This window comes from Capsicum annuum, chromosome 3 (genome assembly GCF_002878395.1).
Source record: "Capsicum annuum cultivar UCD-10X-F1 chromosome 3, UCD10Xv1.1, whole genome shotgun sequence".
In the NCBI taxonomy this organism is placed as follows: Eukaryota; Viridiplantae; Streptophyta; class Magnoliopsida; order Solanales; family Solanaceae; genus Capsicum; species Capsicum annuum.
In genome coordinates, this window is record NC_061113.1 from 229,062,457 (window position 1) to 229,088,528 (window position 26,072).

Sequence of the window (26,072 nt, forward strand, 5' to 3'; positions counted from 1 at the left end):
AGCTAAAATTTGAATAAATGGACAAATACCGATGCATGATCCCACACCTATAATTGCATAACCCCAAGGCTTATTCTCAATTGAATTTACTCTTAGCATTTTTCAACGTCAAGCTAGTGCACTAAAATTGAAGTAGTTTTCATTTATAAATACATTCAAACTAAATACCCCATTTTACATTTATTCTTCCTTTATTCACACTACGGGTCATCTTTTAGTAGACTATTAATGCTCTTGAGTTTTGAATTCCATGCTTTCACTCCTTGTGGATTCGACCCCAACCTAAGTTGGGTTATTATATTGGCAACGATCGCTTACACCCATTTAAGAGTGTAATTTGAGCGTTATCAGTCTCTCACACCGAATTCAGAGCTGCTTTCACTACCTTAGCTCATTTAGTAGATGATCAAAACAATTAACAGGCTATTTTCCCAGCTAATCCAATGGAAAATACAATTGCAGCTAGGATTCGGGATTTCACTCGAATGAATCCCTCTTTATTTTCGGGATCCAAGTCCGAGGAGGATATGTAGGAGTTTCTTGATATGGTTCAGAAGGTGACAGATATTATGTGCATCACTTCGAGTGAGAGTAAAGAATTGGTTACATATCAGTTGCAGGATGTAGCTCACACCTGGTATAAACAGTGGAAACAGGATAGGGGTGTTGAGGCAGGGTCTGTAGAGTGGGAGAAGTTTGCTACAACTTTTTTAGCCAGGTTCTTCCCGTTAGAGTTAAGGGAAGTTAAAGTATAGGAGTTCATCAATTTGAAGCAAGGCAATAAGAGTGTGAAGCAATACTCACTTAAGTTCACTCAGTTGGCGAGGTATGCTTCTTCGATGGTGGCGGATAATAGGTTTAGAATGAGTAAGTTTGTTTCTGGTGTAGCTGATAGTGTGGTTAAGGAGTGTAGGACTACTATGTTAATTAAGGAGATGGACCTATCTAGGCTTATGGTTTATGCTCAGAAGATTGGGGAGGAGAAACTTACGGAGTAAGAGAAAGAGAATAAGAGGGCCGACAAAAGTAGCTTTAATTTTTCTCAGCAAGGTCGGAAGGTGGTAACCGTTCGCTGTTTCAAATGAATTTCTCTGCCCCAGCTCCATCTTCAGCTAGTGCGCCAGTGCCAAAGTTTAGGAATGATAGTTGGGATAGAGCACCAAACTCTAAGTCTCAGGGTAGTGTGAAAAATGGGCATACTAATTCGCTTTGTGGGAGGTGTGGAAGAAATCATTAGGGTGTGTGTAAGGCAGGTAGTGATGTATGATTTGGATGTGGAAAACCAGGCCACAGGATTTGGGAGTGTCCAGTGGTTGCTAAAAAAGGAAAGGATTCGCATCAACAGGGCCAGTTTAATCTCTCATCAGCCCCAGCAGGTCGCCCGATTCAGCAGGGTGCCACCTCCAGTACCACCAGCGGGCAGCGTCAGAACAAGATTTATGCACTCCAGGCTCGACATAATTAGGAAAGTTCTCCTGATGTGGTTACTGTTTTATCCCTTTCAGATTTAATTTAAAAGAAAATGATTTTGACATTTTCAAACTATTTCAAAATTTAGAAGTAATTTGAAAAAATTTTTACAGAGTCGCCACTTGATTTTTTATAGAAAATATCAAGAAAAACTTAATGATATTTCAAAGACTCAAAAATAGAAATAAATCTTTTAACTAAGAGAAACTGAGTAAGGGTCCAATTAACGCCCTAAAAAGGTTTTTAAGGCATTTAGGAGCGTCCGTTTAGAACGGTTCACCAAAAGATCATTTTTGACTAACTTAGAAAAAGGGTGACTAACTTTGAAGGAAGGTTGCTTTTATAATTTTTTTTATTTACATGTTTAAAAATTGACGTTTATTTATTCAAACGAGAAACAAACTACTTGAATTAGGGAAAAAACTGTGTTATATCCTACTTAATTCACTATTACTTTTGAGAAAAATTACGCGATATTCCGTCTAATTTGAGAAACATTACGAAATATCTTACTTGAGGAAAAATATATTATTTAATCACGAGAAAGTTAAAATTTGAAAAAACAATCAAGGAACATGTTAATTGAGAAATTTCTACTTAATTCGTAATTTGTTTTTTTTTTTTAGAGAAATTATGAAGTATTTAATTGATTTTTTTTCCTTAAAAAGAAATCTATCTAAACTATGTTACACATTTGAATTTAAAGAGGAAATAAATTGATTTTTATGGAAAATGGTAATTATACAATTACTTATTATTATTATTATTATTGTCATAGAAATGATCATTTTGGTGTAAATAACATTTTTTGAAAGATATTAAGAGAATGTCATGTTAAAAATATTTTATCAATTTTTAGAATTTACGAGAAAAATATTTTTTTTTGATTTGGAAGAAGTTATTTTAATCCGAATAGGCTACTAGTCATATGAACAAAATGAATGCCATTCTAAATAAAATATTTAACAATTTCTTTTAGGCTTAGTTTTAAGGAGGGAAATCGGAAGTAACCATTTTAACTTATTTATACGAGTTACATTAGGTGAGAAAATCACGAATCGATTAAAATACGTGATAAAATAAAATGGTAACGGCTTAGAAAATTTATCTAAATTAATTAGTTAGGGTGTTCAAATAAGTACAAATAAATAAGAATGAGAAATAAAGGAAGAGTTATAATTGAGCCCTTTAAGCCTATTTATGGGCTGCCCGGATTTTGGGCCTAAATCCCATGAATTTCAGTCCATTATTTCAATGTATATCAGCTGTATACAGAAGCTATTTTTCTCCACGTTTTTATGTATATACACTGTAAATCAGTGTATATCAGAGTGAAAAATTGCTTATTTCCCCTCCATTTTTTATTGTGCTCGGTGTAGTAGTATGCAGCACCTTCTTCCTATGTATACCATCCATATATAATTGTATACCAGTGGGAAATAAGTCCCCTTGGGACTTGGATCCGAGGTTTGACTCGATGCAAGTTGGGTCTAACCCAATGAAATGCGAGAGAGGGGAGTCCTAGAGACTCATACAGGAGATCAGAGTTCATGCATAAAAAAAAGATGAGATAAAGATTAGACAAGTATGATATAAGATTTGATACCAAATAAATTCTTCCAACATAGCATGGTTATTCCCGTATGCTAGTGTGTGAACAGAGGAGAATATATGATTCATTTTTTTTTTTTTACAAATTCATCTTTCACTCGTATGCATTATGTGAAGTAGCAATCTCATAGAAGAGTCTGGGATTGTTCACAAGTGATGACAGAAAACAAGTGCAACACAGATCGCATCGCAAGGTATTAAATTTTTTTTCTTATTGTTCTAATACTTCTATTACCATAAGGTTTATATATTTGCATTGTTTTGAGGTGTTTGCTTTAGAAGTACAGTTGACTATGTCTCAAGAACGAACCAATGAGTTATATTAACTAACCGTGGATTGACCAATATAATACCTTTCCTACTCCCCATTGCAGTGTTATATTCGGTTGAGTGACAGAGACAGACCATCTTGATTATCCTTCATGGAAATTGAGATCAAATTGGTTATGACCAAATTAGCAACTTTTATAGTTGGAAAAATTACTACCCACTTATGTGAAAGTGATAATAAACAAGGATGTTATTTATTCTATTCACAAAGTTCCAACAGTGGTTATTTGTCTTGTTTAGCATTTTCAGAGCACACGAGATTAATAAAAGAATCTGTATTTTTTCTAACAAAAGGACCATATTTTATCGTTGCTTTGAACACTAGACATATCTTATGAGAATTTGGATTATCCCATTCTCAAAAGAAAATAAGTTCAAAAGAAACTTAGATGTTCTGAAAAAATTGCAAGTTAATAAAATCTACAGATAATGCATCAAAACCCTCCTAAACTTGTCACTCTAACTTACTTTAGCACTTAAACTTAACACTCATTTATTTACCCCCTTAATATCTCTAAAATGAATAAATTTAAACCCTAAATCTGAAGTGGCATTTTTTAAAAAGAAAAAAAACGCGTGATTTAATTTTAAAAAACAAATGGTTCCACTTTTATATAATATATATATATCCAAATCACACCCTTTCTTCTTCTATATATCCAAATTACACCCTTTCTTATCCTATATATCCAAATCACACCCTTTCTTCTCCAAAGCCACCCACCCCCTCACCCTCTGTAACGCCCCGAGCCTGGTGCTCGGAACGCTACACGGTGCTCATGACTCTGAAGGACCACAAGCTAACCCATGACTGATATCTGTACCTGGACATTGTATAATATGACATAATAATGCGAAAACATGCACTGAAAGGCGATAAGGTTCAATACTGAACATGATCTGAATGATATAACATCTGTCTGAGGTAATAGAATTCCCAAAACAAAACTGAACATACTGAAGTCTAAAACATGATAGTCTAGAAAGCCTCTAACTGACTGAACTGTCTGAGTAAGGAGTTGATGGGACATGTCCCTAACTAACTCCCACTAATAAACTGATTAATGAGATAATAGGGAAACAATCATGCCCTCGAAAGATGAGGACTCACTTCTAACTCTGTCTGCGGATATCTGGAATCTATTGTTGCTCTGGAGCTCGTGTCTCTGAACCTATGGTATAAGACACCATAGCACAAATACGTCAGTACTTTGAATATACTGGTATGCATGTGAGGTAGGCTAAATGCATGGGGTTCATATGCATGAACAATAATAATAACTGACTAACTATCATGAGCGTGAGAATACATGCATGAGACATAACAATTGACACTAATACTGTGATAATATGATTACTGAATCTAAATATAACTGATAACATGAGTGACTGTATCTGACAGTCCTGAATCTAATGGAACTATCTGAGTTTCGTACTGTATCTGAGTTGACAATATCTGACAGTCCTGAAATCTGAAGAACTATCTGAGTTCTATTACTGAGACTGATTGACTATATCTGAAAGTCCTAATTCTATAACATGAAACTGTGGGAAGTAGTTATCTAACCGACATGCCCCTAATATGCCATTATGGCTAAGTTGGGGTCCAATCTGTAACCCCAATTGGAAAGGGTATCAATACCGCACCACTGGTAAAGACAAGCTGTGGGTGACCCTCATCTGACAGTGTCTCCAAAAGAGAACGGTGAGGCCCTTATATGACAGTGCTTATCCATCTCATCAACCCTCATCGGACAATGTTAATGTTTCAACCTATGCTGGCTATATAGTTCTAGAATGCAAGGATGACTTCTAAGAATCACACCCATCTGATAGTATGTGTTCCCATCCTTGGGTTCACTCCGTGCTAATCCCTACTCCAATCTGAATAGACTCTGAACATGATTTACTGAACTGAACATGGGCTGAGTTACTGAATTTCGTTAACTGATGGAATACTATTGATATCTGACAACTGACTGAGTTCATGAGATCATGGAGATTTCCTGAGTCATGAGACTGTCTAAAGTCTAAGAATTCATAGCTTGACTGAGAGTATCGTGAAAACATGACATGGCTCTAGGCACATAGCTAATGTTTCAGGTACGAGTACCCCCAGGACTCGATGAAAGGAAACTGACCAAGCATAATTTACTTGAATATATAATTAACATCATAATCCATAATACATTTATAGAAGCATTTCATCAAAACATGTGATAGGCATAACTTGTACATATATAGGGATTTCATGGTATAGTGCTAGTTAGGCACTTTTCCTTCATCTAGGCATTTAATCAAACATATTGTAGGCATAGTACATGTAAACATCATTGTACAATAATTAAACATCATGGTTCAATTCTAATTTCATCATTCAAGGGTTTAGCCATAGGTTTGCATGAATCTATATCTATAATAATTCAACCCACATGGAATTTATCACCCAACATGGAGTACAATTCAATTTCTCATTATCCACATGAACAAGAGTAGGCCAATTATGAAATTCATAAGAAAATCCATAAACTTGAATTTAGAAAAGGGATTCTTGGGCTTCATGGACGAAAGGAGTCCATGAATGAACACTATACATACCTTAGTTCTTGATTTTGTGAGGATTGATGGTGAAACCTTCTTGAATTAGAATCCCCAATAGAAACCCTAGCTTGTTCTTGAGAGAAACTTGAGAGAAACTAGTATATTTTGGGTGAAGAATTGCCAAATCATGTGTTATTGGGTTTAAATATGGGTAGGAAATTGACCTTTTTAACCCTTGGATGCGTCTTAAAAATTGTAAAAAATTTCTCGAACTACACCTTTAGCGCGACGCGACACTATCGTGCCGTGTCACTAGATTTTGACAATTGGGAAATTGAGGGATGGCGCAACGCGGGGCCATCATTTTTCCACTTCCTTTGTCACCTGGAGCTTTGGCGCGATGAGGGGGAAATCACACCGAGACACTGGGAAACGGACAATTCTGAATTTGGGCCCTAGCGCGATGCGCCATAATCGTGGACTCCTACTTGAATTTGCCAAATGCCATTTTCTCTTGTGGCGCGGCGCGCCACTGACTAATATGGCCCTGTTTACGATAGGAAATTGAAATAGTCGTAACTTCTGACTCGGTTATCGGATTTGGACGAACCTTATATCAATGGAAAGCTTATTGAATTTTCCACATGAAAAAAGTAAAAATCTTAAAAATTCCTCATGGAATAATCATCATTCAATTTAGAAGATAATACTAGACATTCTTGATATGAAATTAGCTAGAAAAAAAGTATGGGGTATTACAATATCTCCCCCTTGAAAACATTCATCCTCGAATGAGACTAATTGAGAGGGGAGAAAAGACAACTGACGTACATACCAAACATGAATAACTAGAACATGATCTCTTGACTAACATGACTGACAAGTTGAACATAATACTAAACATGCATATCTGATGCATGTGTAACTGATTCATGAATGCATGACTGAGTTTTCTGAAGAACTAAGTTTCTCATAATGAGAATGCATGTCTGATGCATAATTACATAACTGAAATAATACATGAGTGCATGACTGAATATACAATGGTACTTGATACCAAGTTTATAATGGGAACATGAGCATGAAACTGCATACCAAGTTTATAACGAACACTGAACATGAAACTGAGTAAGATTAAGGAGAACTGTTACCTTGAGCTTGATCTGAGTTATCGAAGAAGAGGTGAGGATACTTGGTACGCGTGTCTGCCTCTGATTCCCAAGTAGCTCTCTCAACGGACTGGTTTCGCTAAAGAACCTTAACTAGAGGGACTTTTTTGTTTCTCAATCTATGAGTCTGATAGTCTAAGATTTCGACTGGAATCTCTTCATAAGAGAGAGTGTTCTGAACATCAATTCTCTGAATATGGACTACAATTGATGGGTCACCTATACTTTTCTTGAGCAAAGAGACATGAAAGACTGGATGGAATGAGGTCAGATCTAAAGGCAATTCAAGCTCATAGGCTACTTTGCCAAAGAGACTGAGAATCTTGAAGGGACCAACATATCGGGGACTGAGCTTTCCCTTCTTGCCGAATCTCTTCACTCCCTTTATGGGAGAGATCTTTATATATGATCATCAATCTCAAACTCAAGATCTTTTCTACGAACATCTGCATAAGACTTCTGTCGGCTCTGAGTAGCCTGGAGTCTTTCTCTAATCAACTGGACTTTTTCTAAGGCGTCAAATACCAAGTCAGGACCTATGACTGAGGCCTCACTAACTTTGAACCAACTAATTGGAGATCTACATCTCCTACCATAGAGAGCTTCGAATGGAGCCATCTGAATACTGGAATGATAGCTGTTATTGCATGCAAACTCAATCAAAGGTAAGTGGTCATCCCAACTTCCCTTAAAATCGATTGCACACGCCCTTAGCATATCTTCTAACATCTGAATGGTCCTTTCTTCTTGACCATCTGTTTGAGGATAAAAGGCTCTACTAAGATGAACTTGGATACCAAGATCCTTTTGGAATGATTTCCATAAATGATAGGTGAACTGGGTACCTCTGTCTGAGATAATGGACAGCGAAACACTATGCAATCTGACCAACTCCTTGATGTAGAGTTTGGCATAATCCTCAGCTGAATAACAGGTATGAACTGGAAGAAAATGAGCTGATTTGGTCATTCTGTCTATAATGACCCAGAATAAATCATGCTGATGATGAGTTTGAGGCAAACCCATCACGAAGTCCATGTTCATAACTTCCCACTTCCAAGTAGGAATACTAAAATCCTACATGGATCCATTAGGCTTCTGATACTCTATCTTAACCTGCTGACATGTAGAGCACTTAGCCACAAACTCTGCAACGTTTCTCTTTATCCCACTCACCAATAGATTTCCCATAAGTCGCAGTACATCTTTGTGGACCCTGGATGAATAGAGTAGCGCGCACCATGCGCTTCTGCAAGAATTTGTTGCCTTAAGTCATCTACAACTGGAACACAGAGACGACCCTGACAACGAAGGATACCAGCTCCCCATTGGGAGAAAACCTTTACTTTCTAATCCTGGACTGACTCTTTCAACTTGACAAGGCTGGGATCTCTATCTTTCTTTTCTTTCACCTTAAAAACTAGAGATAATTCTGAACTACTCTGAACCCATATATCACCCTCTTCTTTATCAACTAAGCGAACGCCTAGTCTGGGAAGTTGATAGATTTCCTGAGCTAACTTCTTCTTACTATCCTCAACATGAGAAACACTACCCATGGATAGTCTACTGAGAGCGTCGGCTATTACATTGCCCTTGCCCAAATGATAAATGATACTCATGTCATAATCTTTCAAGAGCTCTAACCACCTTCTCTGACGAAGATTGAGATATTTCTGAGAAAAGACATACTGAAGACTTTTATGATTGGTGAACACATCTACGTGAACACCGTATAGATAATGCCTCCAAATCTTCAAGAAAAATACTACAACTGCTAACTCAAGATCATAAGTAGGGTAATTCCTCTCATGGGGCTTAAGCTGCCTGGAGGCGTAGGCTATGACCTTACCATGCTGCATGAGGACACAGCCCAAACCTACTCTGGATGCATCACAATACACTATGAAACCATCTGGACCATCTAGAAGAGCTAATACTGGAGCTGAGGTGAGTCAAGTCTTTAACTCCTGAAAACTCTTCTTGCAAGGATCTGACCCCTGAAACTTGACTTTCTTCTGAGTCAATCAGGATATAGGGGATGCAATATATGAAAATCCCTAAAAAAACCACCTGTAATAGCTAGCCAAACCCAAGAAAATCTTGATATTTAATGGAGAGACAAGTCTGGGCCAGTTTTGTACCGCTTCAGTCTTTTGAGGATCCACTCTAATTCTATCACCAAAAATGGTATGACCAAGGAATGCTACTTACCTTAGCCAAAATTCGCACTTACTAAATTTGGAGAATAGATAATGATCTCTGAGAGTCTGAAGTATTGTTCTGAGATGGTCTGCATAATCTCGCTCACTGCAGGAATAAACCAGAATATCATCTATGAAGACTATGATGAACATGTCTAAGTACTGCTTGAACACATGGTTCATCAAGTCCATAAAAGCTGCTAGGGCATTAGTAAGACCAAAGGACATAACTAAGAATTTGAAATGACCATACCGAGTATGAAAAGCTATTTTTGAAATGTCATATTCTCTAACTCTGAGCTAATGATAGCCGGATCTAAGGTCTATCTTAGAGAAATAACTGGCACCCTGAAGTTGATCAAACAATTCATCGATTCTGGGAAAAGGATACTTGTTCTTGATCGTGACCTTATTGAGTTGACGACAGTCTACACACATCCTAAGAGAACCGTCTTTCTTGTGTACGAATAATACTGGAGCACCCTACGGGGAAATTCTGGTCCTGATGATTCCCTTATCTAAGAGATCCTTCAATTGTTCTTTCAGTTCTTTGAGTTTTGCTGGTGCCATTCTATATGGCGGAATAGATATAGGCTGAGTATCTAGAAGAAGATCAATATAAAAGTCTATTTCCCTTTCGGGAGAAATTCCTAGAAGATCTTGGGGAAAGACATCTGAATATTCACCTACAACTGGAACTGCTTCAAGGCTAGGAGTTTTGGAACTAGCGTTCTTAAATTGAACAAGATGATAGACACATCCTTTAGATATTATTTTCCATGCCCGAAGGTAGGAAACAAGCTGAACTCTAAACGTTGAAGTACTACCAAACCACTCAAGGACGGGTTTATTCAGAAACTGAAACTAGACTATTCTATTTCTGCAGTCAACTATGGCATAGCAGGAATAAAGCCAATCCATGTCGAGAATGATATCAAAATCAGTCATCTCTAATTTGACTAAGTCTATAGAAGTGACTTTCTGAAATATCATAATCGAGCAGTTCCTATAAACCAACCGGGCTATGATGGCTTTGCCCACTGGGGGAGAGATTGAAAAGGGCTCTGCTATGATTTCGAGACTGATTCTGAAATTGCCTACTATATAGGGAGTAATAAAAGACAAATAAGCTCCTGGATCTAGAAAAATGTAAACATGTACATGAAAGATCTGTAACGTACCAGTAACTACATCACGAGAACTTTCCTGATCCTGTTGGTGTTGAAGAGTGTAGAAATAATTTGGGCGTTGCCCACTAGTAACACTGGTGGTGGCACCCTGCTGATTCGAGCAACTGGATAGAGCTGAGGAGTGGAGATGACTCTAATAAACTGATTGAGGGCAGTCTCTAACTCTATTTCCTAGCTTGCCACAATCGAAACAGACATTGCTACCAGCTCTGCAAGCACCCTTGTGGTTCTTACCATAAGTCTGACAAAGGGGATTAGTTCGGGCATTGTTAACACTGCCGTGAGACCTAGAGCCTGACTCTCTATCTCTATTACCCTCCCTGAACTTAGGAACTAGAGCACTGGCTGAGGAAGGGGCTGGAATTGATGACTTAGGATAAAATTGGGAACGATTTTGTTCCTTCTGATTTAGGCTGAGTGAAGTTGAAACTACCTGTCTTCGCTCTCTTATTTTGCTTCTCTCTCTGCTTAATCTTCTGCTCCTCTATCTACTGAGCATGAGTCATAAGCCTGGCTAAAGTCATGTCACTGTTCAGCATGAAAGATCTGCATTCATTTACCATGCTATCATTTACCCCTGAAGCGAACTTACTCATCTTGGCTCTGCTGTCTGTAACCACATGAGGGGCATATCTGGATAATTGAGTAAACTTAAGAGAATACTCTTTCACCATCATATTGCCCTACCTGAGGTTGATGAATTCTAATATCTTAGCCTCTCTAACCTCTTGGGGAAAGAATCTGTCTAAGAATGCAGTGACAAAATCCTCCCACTCTATAGGACCTACATCATCTGATCTCTTTGACTTCCACTGTTTGAACCAACTATGAGCCACATCCTGCAAATGATATGCAGATAGCTCAGTACTCTCAACAGTAGTCACCACCATGATGTCTGTCACCTTCTAAACATGATCAATGAATTCCTGAGGGTCCTCATCTACCTTAGACCTGAGAAAGGACGAAGGATTCATTCGGGTGAAGTCCCAAATCCTAGCTGCGACTGAATTGGCCAGTGGGTTGGACGGAATAACTGTTGGCCGTTCATTTTAAGTGGCAACTGACTGAGCAAGAGTATGAAATTTGGCCTTGAACTCCACATGAGAAACATGATCACCTAAAGGATCTTTGGGTTGAGGGGCTGACTGATTTTCATTTCTTCTTTTAGGAGGTATGTTCTGTAGAAGAAAGGGAGAAACAGATTAGACAGAGAGATTTACTTGAGATTATGCTCACTGGCATGACATGAATACCAAAAAAAGGGAAACTGTTGCTAAAACATCTTATAACCTCTTGCACATAAATGTGGCGCACAACATACCCATATACAAGACTCTACTAGATGCGACTTTCAAACTTCCTAGGACTCTATTGAATCTTAGGCTCTGATACCAAGTTTGTAATGCTCCGAGCTTGGTGCTTGGAATGCTACACGGTGCTCATGACCTCGAAAGATCACAAGCTAACCCATGATTGATATCTGTACATGTGCACTACATAATATGACATAATAATATAGAAACATGTACTGAAAGGCCATAAGGTTCAATACTGAACATTATCTGAATGATATAACATCTGTGTGGGGTAATAGAATTTTTAAAACAAAACTGAACATACTGAAGTATGAAACATGATAGTCTAGAAAGCCTCTAACCGACTGAACTGCCTGAGTAAGGAGTTGATGGGACATGTCCCCAACAAACTCCCACTAATAAACTGATTAATGAGTTAATAGGGAAATAATTATGTCCTCATAAGATAAGGACTCACTTTTAACTCTGTCTGCGAATACCTGGAATCTACTATTGCTCTGGAGCTCGTGTCTCTGAACCTATGGTATAAGACACCATAGCACAAATACGTCAGTACTTTGAATGTACTGGTATGCATGTGAGGTAGGCTGAATGCATGGGGTTCATATGCATAAACAATAATAACAACTGACTAACTATCATGAGCGTGAGAATACATTCATGAGACATAATAACTGACACTAATACTGTGATAACATGATTATTGAATCTAAATATAACTGATAACATGAGTGGCTATATCTGAGAGTTCTGAATCTAATGGAACTATCTGAGTTTCGTACAGTATCTGATAGTCCTGAAATATGAAGAACTATCTGAGTTCTATTACTGAGACTAATTGACTATAACTGACAGTCCTGATTATATAACATGAAACTGTGGGAAGTAGTTATCTAACCGACATACCCCTAATATGCTATTATGGCTGAGTTGGGGTCTAATCTGTAACCCCAATTGGAAAGGGTGTCAATACCGTGCCACTGGTAAGGACAAGCTATGGGTAGCCCTCATTTGATAGTGTCCCTAAAAGAGAACAGTGAGGACCTTATCTGACAGTGCTTATCCACCTCATCAACCCTTATCAAACAGTGTTGATGTCTCAACCTATGCTAGCTACATAGTTCTGGAATGCAAGGATGACTTCTAAAAATTACCCCCTCATCTGATAGTGTGTGTTCCCATCCTTGGGTTTACTCGGTGGTAATTCCTACTCTCATCTGAATAGACTCTGAACATGATTTACTGAACTGAACATGGGCTGAGTTACTGAATTCCATTAAATGATGGAATACTACTGATATCTGACAACTGACTGAGTTCATGAGATCATGGAGATTTCCTGAGTCATGAGACTGTCTGAAGTTTAAGGATTCATAGCTTGACTGAGAGTATCATGAAAACATGACATGGCTCTAGGAACACAGTTAATATTTTGGGTACGAGTACCCCCAGGACTCGATGGAAGGAAACTGACCAAACATAATTTACTTGAACATATAATTAACATCATAATCCATAATACATTTATAGAAGCATTTCATCAAAACATGTGATAGGCATAACTTGTACAGATATGGGGATTTTATGGTATCATGCTAGTTAGGCACTTTTTTTTCATCTAGGCATTTAATCAAACATATTGTAGGCATAGTACATGTAAACACCATTGTACAATAATTAAAAATCATGGTTCAATTCTAATTTCATCATTCAAGGGTTTAGTGACAGGTTTGCATGAATCTATATCTTTAATAATTCAACCCACATAGAATTTATTACACAACATGGAGTAAAATGTAATTTCTCACTATCCACATGAACAAGAGCAGCCCAATCATGAAATTCATAAGAAAATCCATAAACTTGAATTTAGAAAAGGGATTCTTGGGCTTCATGGACGAAAGGAGTCCATGAATGAACACTATGGATACCTTAGTTCATGATTTCGTGAGGATTGACGGTGAAACCTTCTTGAATTCAAATCCCCAATAGAAAACCTAGCTTGTTCTTGAGAGAAACTAGTATATTTTGAGTGAAGAATCACTAAATCACGTGTTATTGGGTCTAAATAGGAGTAGAAAATTTACCCTTTTAACCCTTGGATGCGTTTTTTAAAATTATAAAAAATTTCCCAAACTGGACCTTTAGCGCGATGCGGTGCTATCGCGCCGTGCCACTAGGTTTTGACAATTGGGAAATTGAGGGAATGGAACGACGCGGGGCCATCATGTTGCCACTTTTTTTGTGACCTGGAACTTTGGCGCGACGCGGGGAAAATCGCGCCGAGACACTGGGAAATGGACAATTCTTAATTTGGGCCCTGGCGTAATGTGCCATAATCGCGGACCCCTACTAGAATTCGCCAAATGCAATTTCCTCTTGTGGAGCAACGTGCCACTGACTAATATGACCCTATTTTATGATGGAAACTTGAAATAGTCGTAACTTCTGACCCGATTATTAGATTTGGGCGAATCTTATATCGATGAAAAGCTTATTGAATTTCCCACATGACAAAAAGTGAAAATTTTGAAAATTCTTCATGGAAGAATCATCATTCAATTTAGACACTAATACTAGAAATTCTTGAGATGAAATTAGCTAGGAAAAAGTATGGGGTATTATACCCTCACCCTATACCCCCGCACCCCCCGTACCTCTACACCCCTTTCTTTTATTTTTTTCTTAAACCTCCACCACTTCCCCCTCTCCACACTCCTTTCTTTTATTTTTTTCTTACACCTTCACCTCTAATCCACCCCACCCCCATGCCTGCCCCTGGTATCCCGCACCCCTACCCAATTTTCTTTCTCCTTCTTCAAATCTACCATCTCCATTTTTATTAGATTTCATCAATTTTACAAGAAAAAAATATGTATAAAAATTTGATTGTTGATGTAAGTTTTAATTTGAATAAACAAATAAATTTGGATGTTTGGATGTTTATAATTCATAATCCATAAAGATAAATTTGGATGTTTGATTTAATCTATAAATTTTAATTTCGTACCTAAATTTGGAAGTTTGGTTTGAATTTGATAAGCATTGTTTCGTAATTCATCATTATGGATTTTGGGGTGGGGCTGTGGGCTGCTAAGGGTGGGGGTGAGGGTGAGGGTGGAAGAAGAAAGGAGGGCGGTGGGGCTTGAAGAAGAAAGAATAGGGGCGGGGTGGGCGAAAGGGGAGAGTCTTTTTTTAATATTGTATTATAAATAAATTAGTGGGGTCACTTTTTTTAAAATAAATTTTGATGTGGCGCGTTGATGTAGCGCTGACGAGGCACAAGTTTAATACACTCTCCGCAGTGAGAGTGATGTTGTTTTTTAAGGTGGTATATAATTAATTCAAAAAAATTTAAGGGGTAAATAATTATCCGTAAAGTTTAAGTATTAAAGTAAGTTGTCGAGACAAGTTTAGGGGTTTTTAATGTATTTTCTCTAAAATCTATTCATTTTTTAGCAACTATTATGGATGGAACATTCATAAACCGACATCTAAGGAACAATTACCTTGTATTCTGTCCTCAATAAACATATATTTATGAAAACTTAATATTACCAACATATCTTCAATAATCATAGTCTAGCGATCCAACCTTGAATCGTCACCCTATTGCAACTAAAAGGACACGTAACCTGAATCTTGAGTAAAATTCCTCTTTAGTGTTTTGTAAATAGGAGAAAAAGGGAAGTGATTTCATGAGCTTAGAACAACAGCAAACAGTCCCCTGAAAAATAACAAAGTTTGAAGATTTTCAACGAATACATTCCGACAAGACCAAATTTTAAACTCTCAATAATAGAAAGAACACATAAAGCACAAATATTGGCTTTCAAATTCATCGATACCATGGAATTCTCATTGAAATATCAAATTGTAGCAAAGAAGAATGCAAAAAATTATGAGGTTTCGCACCTATTTTCGGACAGCGAACGAAAACAAATGAGCCTATCACATTGTGACTTTCACCACCAGAATGCCAATTACCCTTGCCAAAATTCAGTTTTTGAAGTGTGTTCGTCGAGAATTTTGATTAGTGAGGTTAAAAGCAAGCGCCTTCAGAACCTCCAATCTTTCCCCAGAATCCTCCTCCTTACCTTGTTCCTCTCAATCCCTATTTATAGGGGGAAAATATTGATTTTTCATCTCTAAAAATAGGGAAACATATCCTTAAATTTAGATTTGAATTGACATCGATTGGATTTTGGGTTTGGAAACACACAATCTAAAAAAACAAGTCAACAACAATCAGAGATAAGATGAAAAAATAGAGTTTTTCGTGATTTAAGGTTCCTTGTCAGGTTGAATTATTGGTGTTCGCGGGTCGGGTCAGGTTTCGCTAATTGCGGGTGTCGTTTGGAATTGGTTTGTTGGAGTTGTTGTTTGCTGTAATTGATCCCGTTGTTGGTTGTTGTTTATGTCGATGATGTTGTTGTTGGTTGAAATCACTGGTTTGTTAGACAATTGGTGTTGAAGTCATCGTTTGATGTTTGTACACTGGAGGTCAAGGGTTGTTGTTGTCGTTGTTCTGTTGAAGGAAAGGAGAAGCTGAATTGGGTTAGGTCTGGGTAACAAAGAGGATTAGGTCGGCTGGGGAGTTATTGGGATGTTTTGTTGTGGGCTTGGGCAAGTTGTTGATTAATGGGCTGAATCAGGTAAAAATGAGATAGGATTTGGGTAGATTTAGGATTTAGGAATTTAGGTTATTTTGGGCTATTTATTAAATAGCCAATGACTGAGAATTTAGATAATTATACTTAAATTTTAGCCTAATCAAAATTCAATTAACCAAGCGTATTGCAATTATGATCAATTTAATTTTCAATTAAGTTTTAATTTAATAAATTGACTAAATTGGAATACTATTTGAAACAAATTAACAACCAATTCAATCCCGAGTTTCTTGATTTAATAAAATCAAACAGTTTTTTTTTTCAAATAAATTATTTTAAGAATATTTTTTTTTAAATCAAGGTTTTATCCATTTGAATCCATATTCTAGATAACCCTTGAATAAAATTTAATTTTTCATAAAATTATATGATCTCGTATACTCAACTACAAAAACATATAATAGTTAATTAAAATGACTCAAATTACCTAGATAAATACTTTGAATTTTTTTTATTTTGATAAAATAAATGTTGTCATTTTATTAAAAATTGAAGAAACTCAAAATTGAACTCAGCCGTGGAGGGCAAAAATTAGGTGTCAACAGTTACGGGTATGTTGCAGGTTTTCCATCTTTATGTATATGCTTTGTTAGAACTTGGAGCTTCACTTTCCTTTGTGACTCTTTAAATAGCTGTAGATTTCGGTGTCAATCCCAAAATGTTAGTAGATCTCTTCTCAATGTCTACTCCAGTAGGTAGCTCTATTGTAGCCAGACGGGTATACAGGAACTGCCCGATTACAGTATCCCAAAAGTCACCTCAGTTGACCTCATGGAGTTAGAGATGATTGAGTTTGATGTCATTCTCGACATAGATTGGCTCTACTCATGTTATGCTTTATTTGATTACTAAAATAGAGTCGTTTAGTTTCAGTTTCCCAATGAACCAATCATTGAATAGAGGGGTAATACCTCAGTGTTTAGGGGTCAGTTTCTTTCATATCTTAGAGCAAGAAAAATGATATCTAAAGGGTATATTTACCATCTTGTTTGAGTCAAAGACTCCAGCTCTGAGACTCTAAGTCTCGAGTAAGTTTCAGTAGTAAGGAAATTTTCAGATGTGTTCCCTGAAGATCCTCCCAGAGTTCCTCCCGAAGGGGAAATTGACTTTGAAATAGATCTTCTTCCAGATACCCAGCCCATATCTATTCCGCCCTACAGAATGGATCTGACTGAGCTTAGAGAATTGAAATAACAGCTGAAAGATCTCTTAGATAAGAGATTCATTAGCCCAAAATTTCTCCATGGGGTGCTACAGTCTTGTTCATGCGTAAGAAAATATTTTTCTCAGAATGTGCATCGATTAACTTAAATTGAATAAAGTCATAATCAAGAATAAGTATCCACTCCCTAGATTGATGACTTGTTGGACTAACTTCAGGGTGCCAATTATTAGACCTCAGATCCAGCTATCATCAGCTCAAAGTCAAAGAATATGACATTTCGAAGACAACTTTTAGAACTCGGTATGGTTACTTCAAATTCTTAGTTATGATTTTTGGACTTACGAATGCCCTTACAACTTTTATAGACTTGATGAACATAGTGTTTAAGCAGTACTTGGACATGTTCATCATAGTCTTCATTGATGATATTCTTGTTTATTCCCGTAGTGAGAATGATCATGCAGGCCATCTGAGAATTGTGTTACAGACCCTTAGAGATCATCAGTTGTTCACCAAATTCAATAAGTGCGAGTTTTAGTTAGGATAAGTAGCTTTCCTTGGCCATATTATTTTCAGTGATAGCATTAGAGTTGACCCTTAAAAGACCAAAGCGGTGAGAACCTCTGACCCAAACTTATCTCTCCGCTAGATGTCAGGAGTTTCTTAGGTTTGGCTGGCTATTACATATAGTTTGTTGAAGGGTTCTCTTCTATTTCATCCCCCATGTATTGATTGACTTAGAGTAAAGTCAAGTTTCAGTGGTCAAATTCATGTGAGAAGAGTTTTCAGGAGTTGAAGACAAGACTCACTATTGCCCCAGTCTTGACTTTGCTAGATGGTTCAAATGGATTTGTGGTTTACTGTAATGCTTCCAGAGTTGGTTTTGGCTATGTATTGATGCAGAGGGGTAAGGTCATAGTCTATGCCCCTAGACAACTTAAACCTTATGAAAAGAATTATCCTACCTACGATCTTGAATTGACAGCTGTTATTTTTGCTTTGAAAATTTAGAGGCATAATCTGTAACGAATTCATGTTGATATGTTCACGGATCATAAAAATTTATAGTATGTGTTCTCACAGAAAGATTTGAATCTTCATCAGAGAAGGTGGCTTGAGTTGTTGAAATATTATAATATGAGTGTGTTGTATCATCTGGTCAAGGTCAATATAGTAGAAGATTCCCATAGCAAGTTGTCTATGGGTAGTGTTGCTCATGTTGGGGAGGATAAGAATAAGTTAGTCAGGAAAGTTCATCAGTTGGCTAGATTAGGTGTTCGATTGGTTGATTCAGCTGAGGGTAGTATATGGGTTCAGAATGGTTCGAAATCTTCTTTGGTTGCCAAAGTAAAGGAAAAACAAGATAAGGATCTCAGTCTAGTTAAGTTGAAGGAATCAGTTAGAGATCATAAAGTATAGGTTTTCTCCCAAGGGGGAGATGGCGTGTTTCATTGTCAGTACAGGTTATGTGTTTCATGTGTTGACGATTTGAGGCAGCCAATTTTGGCAGAAGCGCATGGCGCGCAGTATTCCATTCATCCATGAGCCACTAAGATGTACCGTGACTTGCGGGAAATCTATTAGTGGAACGATACAAAGAAGGACATTGAAAAATTTATAGCTAAGTGGTCAAACTGTCAGCAGGTCAAAGTAGAGCACCAGAGGCCTAGTGGTACATTGCAGGAGTTCAGCATCCCCACTTGGAAGTGGGAAGTGGTGAACATGGATTTTTTGATGGGTTTGCCTCGTACTTGTCATCAGCATAATTTGATATTGGTCATTGTGGATAAAATGATTAAATCAACTCATTTCTTGCCAGTTCATACTTCTTATTCAGCGAAGGATTATGCTAAGCTCTATCTTAAGGAGTTAGTTAGATTGTATGGGATTCCACTGTCTATCATATCAGATAGAGGTACTCAGTTTACCTCTCACTTTTGGAAGGCTTTTCAGAAGGGTCTTAGTACCCAAGTTCATCTCAGTACAACTTTTCATCCTCATAAAGATGGTCAGGCAGAGAGGACCATTCAAACCTTAGAAGACATTTTGAGGGCATGTGTTATTAATTTTAAAGGAAGTTGGAATGACCACTTACCTTTGATTGAGTTTGTCTACAATAACAACTATCACTCTAGTATCCTTCAGAAATGAATTCGTGGTCGGACAAAAATTAGGAACGTCAAATTCCCTTAGCCCAGGGGTACTTGCATCAACCCTACCCAAAGGGAGGGGGCAGTTGTTGACACCTAGTTTTTGTCCTCCACAACTAAGTTTAATCTTGAGTTTCTTCACTTTTAAATAAAATTATAACATTTATTTTATCCAAATAAAAAACCTTTCAAAGTATTTATCTGGGTAATTTTTCCATTTTAAGTAAAGATTATATATTATCATATTCAATTGTACGAGATTATATAATTTTGTTAATTAAATAATTATTTTATAAAATATCAAATTTTAATCAAGGCTTATTTTGAAAATAAATTCAAATGATTAAAATCTTGATTTAAATGCAATTTATTCTTGAAAATAATTTATTTGGAAATCATTTGTTGGAATTTTATTAAATCAAGAAACCTGAGATTAAAGGAGGAATTAATTTGTATCGAATTTCAATTTAACTTGACCAATCTATTAAATTTGATCATAACTAAAACTAAATTGACCACAATTGCAATGCAACTGGCCAATTAACTTTTCATTTGGTCAAAATTTAAATAGAATATGCTAAATCCTAATTGGAGTTATTTTTGAATAACCCCTAATCTAATTGGGGTTATTTTCTAAATAACCCCCCAAATTATCAAATCCCTAATTCCCATTCCTTAACAACAAATCAACCCCCATTTAACTAGTCAATTACCCAGTCCAATAAATTAAAACTACAATAGCAACCCAGACATCTCCCTTCTTAATTCTTAACCAAGTCCATCCCAGCCAAGCACAAGACCCGACCCACCTTTGCTTTTTCAATAACAACATCGAACAAATAACAACAATGTAAAAAACTGATCAACAACACCGATAATTTTTACCCGACCCCAGACCCGACGTCAACGAAAATACAACCCGGGAAGCAACAACAGTGGCTAATTCCAGCGACTCAATATCCGCGAAGAAGCCAGAAGCAATCGCTAAACGACGCAACAACAACGAAGTTCGATAAATCTCTCACAGTACGATTCCATCTCATTCAAAAAACCTTAGCTTCTTCTTAAACTTTCCAAATTACCCCCCTAAATTCCCTTATCCCATATCGGTTGAAATTCTAAATCGCCTATTTTTTTTCGTTTTCTATAAATAGATCCTTCTGGAGCTAAAATTGGGGTCTTTGATGAATATAAATTATTCATGCAGTTTAATGTATAAAAATAATAATTTTGAATAAAAAGCATGAATAAATATATTCAACTCTCCAATATTTTCTAACAATTTTTGCAAGAAAAAGATTTCATGAGAAACAAGAAAGAAAGAAGATATAAGACAAGAAATGAAGATTCATCCACTACAAATTCATCAAAGACTACACAAGAACAAGAAAGAAAAAAATCATGAATACTTTCATCAAGGTCTTTGAAGTTCTCATCAAAGTTTCATGATATTTTTCATGTCAAAATACCATCAAGATTTCATAATAAATTATCATGTCAATTTCTCGTCAAGATATCATGATATATTGAATTTTTTTTGAATTCTCATCAAAGTTCAAGTAGACATTTATCTATAAATAGGCATATGTCGTAGAGGAAGAATCATCTAATTATCTATCCATTTAGTATTCAAGTTATCTTTCTAGTTTTTCTAAGGGAAAAGAAAGAGTTGATCTTGGTCTCTTTCTCTAACCATTTTCTTCTAGTAAAAATATTTCTTGTTTTTGTCTTAGTTTTTCTTACTCCATAATGGAGTAATCTCTTTTTGTTGGATAGTTGATGAAGCTTGATATAATTTTTTTTACAATACCATCTAAGTCTCAACATATCTTGGCCTAAAGATTTTCACTTATATTTTGTGTTGGAATAATAAGTTCAACAAATCGTTATCATCATCTTCATATATTTTATCTTAAAGCTATATTTATACTAATTTTGTAATTCTCACGGAGCAAAATTAATATATGATATTTAATACATATAATAGTGGAGTAAAAATAAACTTTAGTTATCTATTATTCCAAAATCTTTGAACTTGTTTCTTTAAATTCTAATCCTCACGGAGGAATTAAGTCGAACAAGTTTATTGATTAAAGGGTTCTTTATCTTATTTCTTTCAGTCCTAATTCTCACGGAGGGATTGACTCAAATAAGTTTATTGATTTAAGGACTAATCGAAAGAGGTCTTTTATCCTTTTTAGCACAATGCAGGCAAGAGAATATTGATTTAGTAGTCACTAGAATTAATTTAGTTAATTAACATAACCTCACGGAGTGCTAATTAATTAATTAATTATTTTTAGTAACAAAATAATTGTATTAGCAATAAGAAATTATCCTTTAGAAAAATATAACTTGGAGACATAAATTTTATTGTAAAAAAAATTACTATCAAGTGAATTCAATGATTCCCAACTCTTTTGTTTATTATTAATCTTTCAAGTAGTGATTCGCTCTAGTTCCGAGTAACCTAAAATTCAACTTCACCTTTCATCAATTTGGTTCTCTCAAATAGTAGTCAAGATATTACAAATCTGTAGCATAGATCTTTCAATCTTTGTGGGACGATATCATAACTATATTAGAATTTGACAGAGTACGAGCAACAAAAACCTATACATATTGGCCTCGTCAAATTTTTGGCGCCGTTATCGGTAATTGACATAGATCTACTTCAGATTAAATATTTTATTGCTAATTTGAGAATTTATTGTCATAAGTGTTGTTATTAGTCTTAAATATTTTTGTTGTTTTTTGTTGATATTAATAGTTCTATTTTACTGTTGTTATTTTTAAGTAGGACTTGTTGGGTTTATAACTTTGTATACTTTTTAGCCTATAATTAACATTTTCTTTTCAAATAAAAAAAATTATTGATTGAACTTTAAATTTTAGATTGTTTATGACCAGCTCTTCTACGAAAGTGTGGTTAATTACAATCCTGAAATTGAAAGGTCTTTGAGATTTCACAGGAAAGAGAAAACATTTTCTCAAGACATAACCTGTGACCAAATGAAACACCAACAACTAGATGATATAAATCCACCGGAGATCCCACAACTAGTCCATGTAGAAGATCAATTTGATGAAGTGGCACCAAGAGCAGCATAGATAATCCTAAGGGATTATTCTAGACCAGATCATTTTAATTGTGAATCGAGTGTTAGAAAGCCACCAGTGGCAGCCAACAACTTTGAAATTAGGATAGACCTAATTCAAATAATTCAACAATCTTGTATCTTTACTGGTGATCCAAGTGAAGATCCACATAGTCATCTAATTGATTTTCTTGAACTTGTTGAAACTGCAAAGTATAACGGAGTGTCCGCTGAAGTAATAAAGTTAAGGTTATTTCCTTTCTCTTTAAAAGGAGATGTCAAGACTTGGTTGCGAAGTTTGCCTCAAGGTTCTATTACCACATGAGACCAGATGACTTAGAAATTTTTAAATAAATATTTTTCTCCTGCCAAAACAACAAAATTAAGATAGGATATATCAAATTTTCTACAGATTGATACTGAATCAGTCTATCAAGCTTGGGAAAGGTTAAACATAATGCTAAGAAAATGCCTACATCATGACATTCCCAAACACATGCAATTACATATTTTCTATCATGGTTTAAAACCTTCATCTAGAAATGTGATTGATGCAGCTGCAGGTGGCTCCATAATCGGAAAAACAACTGAAGAGGCATTGCATTTGTTGAATGAAATTTCTGAAAATGCTATTAAATGGCCATCTGATAGTGTAATCATCAAGAAGGCTTCTGATGTAAATCAAGCAGATGATTTAAATACATTAACTCAACAAATTGATTCTTTGGCACAAAAATTTGAATCTTTTCAGGTAAATACACAACAATCAAGACAATCCAAGGCTTGTGATATGTGTGGAGGAAGCCATCTGAACCAAGAATGTCAAGTAACCTATCAAAATAATGAGCAGGTTAGTGCCATTGGATACAAACCGTATCCTTTTGGAAGTCCAATGGCACAAAAACATCTAGGATTTCAATGGAGCAATCCAAACGGTGCTGAAAACTCTCAAAATTTCCAGACGCAACATGTACAAGATCCACCTGGTTTCTCAAATCAAAATCATGGTCAATCAAACTTTTGACCCTATCAACAAACAACTTCATATCAGCAAAGGCCTCAACATGCTTATTCAAACCGCAATAACCTTTTGTACAAGCACATTAAAGCTAGTTATGAAAAGATTAAAAATCATGGTTCAGTCCTAAAAAATTTAGAAATCCAGATAAGCCAACTGAAAACTCTTGTGTCAGAAAAAATTCAGGGTCCCTTACCAATCAATACAGAAAAAACATCCAAAAGAGCATCTTAAGGCCATTGCCTTACGATGAGGTAAGGAACTAGATGAACCTTAGGTAAATCGTCAAGAAGGACAATAATCACAACAACATGCCGACATGGGTAAGAATACTAAAGCACCCAATGAATCATCAAAACAACAAAAAGTTAAGAAAAATGAAGAAAAAAAATTAAAAAAATGACCCCCTCCCTGTTACAATTCCTTTTCCACAATAAATAAAAACAAAAAAGCTTGATAGTCAATTTACAAAGTTTTTAGATATTTTAAAATAAATTCACATTAACATTCCTTTCACTAATGCTTTATTACAAATGCCTTTATATGCAAAATTTTTTAAAGAAATTTCGTCAAGTAAAAGTAAATTTGAAGACGTTTTCGTGGTAATGCTTACAGAGAAATACAGTGCTATACTTCAAAATAAGCTACCACAAAAGCTTAGTGATCGAGGTAGTTTTACTATTCCATGCACTTTAGGAGGCGTGTATTTTGAAAAGGCACTTTGTGATTTTGGAGCGTCAATAAATTTTATGCCTTTTTCTATTTTTGAAAAATTAAATCTTGGTGAAATTAAAAACACAAGTGTCTCCCTTCAATTTGCAGATCAAAGTCCAAAGAAACAGAAGGGAATAATTGAAAATGTTCTAGTAAGAGTAGATAAATTTATTTTTCCTGTAGATTTCATTGTACTTGAGATAAAGGAATGTCCTAACGAACCAATAATTTTGGGAAGACCATTTCTTGCTATTGATAGAGCCATCATAGATGTCCGTCAAAGACAACTAATTTTAAGAGTAGATGAAGAAAGAGTCATTTTTGATATGCAAAAGATGCTAAGATTTTCAGGAGATGAGACATCATCTTCATGATTTTAAATTGATATAATTAGCAATCTAACAGATGAATTCAAGGGTGATCAATTAGTTTTAGATTCAATGGAAAAATGTCTTACCACATCAGGAAGCATCCAAGATGATGATCCAATCATGAAAAAAGAAGTTGAATTATTAGAAAGTGTAACGCCCTAAATCTGGTACCCAAAATGCCTCACGGTACTCATGACCCCGAAGGACCACCAGCTAACCCATGACTGATATCTATACCTGTATACTATATAATATATTGAATAATGCGGAAACATGAACTAAAAAACCATAAGGTTCACATAACTGAAGTAAAAAATAACATCTAAACGGGGAACGAAATACCCAAAACAACTAAAATAACTATCTGAACATAATAGTCTGAAAAGCCTCTAACTGACGGAACTGTCTAAGTAAGGAGTTGATGGGATATGTGCCCAACTAACTCCAACTAATAAACTAATTACTGAGATAATAAAATGATGATCATGTCCTCGAAAGATAAGGGCTCACTGCTAACTCTGACAGCTGAGACTGGAATCTACTAATGCTCTAGAGCTCGTGTCTCTGAACCTATGGTATAAGACACCATAGCGCAAATGCGTCAGTACTTTGAATGTATTGGTATACATGTGAGGTGGGCTGAATGCATGGGGTTTATATGCATGAACAATACTGGCTAACTGACTAATATGAATGTGAGAATACATGCTTACATACATAGTAACTATATCTGAAATTGTGATAACATGAGTATGCTAATGACTAACATGACTAATGACTAAATCTAATAACTGATAACATGAGTGACTGTATTTGACAGTCCTAAATCTGATGGAACTAGTTGAGTTTTGTACTGTATCTGAGTTGACTGTATCTGACAGTCCTGAATTCTAAAAACTATCTGAGTTCTTTTACTGAGACTGTAGGAGGTAGTCATCTAACTGACATGCCCTAAATGATGCATTATAGCTGAATTGGGGTCCAATCTATGCCCTGATTAGAAGGGTGTCAATACCGCGCCACTGGTAAGGACAACATGTGAGTGACCTTAA

General features: G+C 36.0%; 1 non-coding gene across 1 annotated transcript; it reads right to left on the reverse strand.

Annotated features, from left to right (window-relative positions):
• Positions 1-23,296: 23,296 nt before the first annotated feature.
• On the reverse strand, positions 23,297-23,403 carry LOC124897332. Its single transcript, XR_007054054.1, has one exon. It is a non-coding gene; the product is annotated as a small nucleolar RNA R71 (small nucleolar RNA).
• Between the last annotated feature and the right edge of the window lie 2,669 nt (positions 23,404-26,072).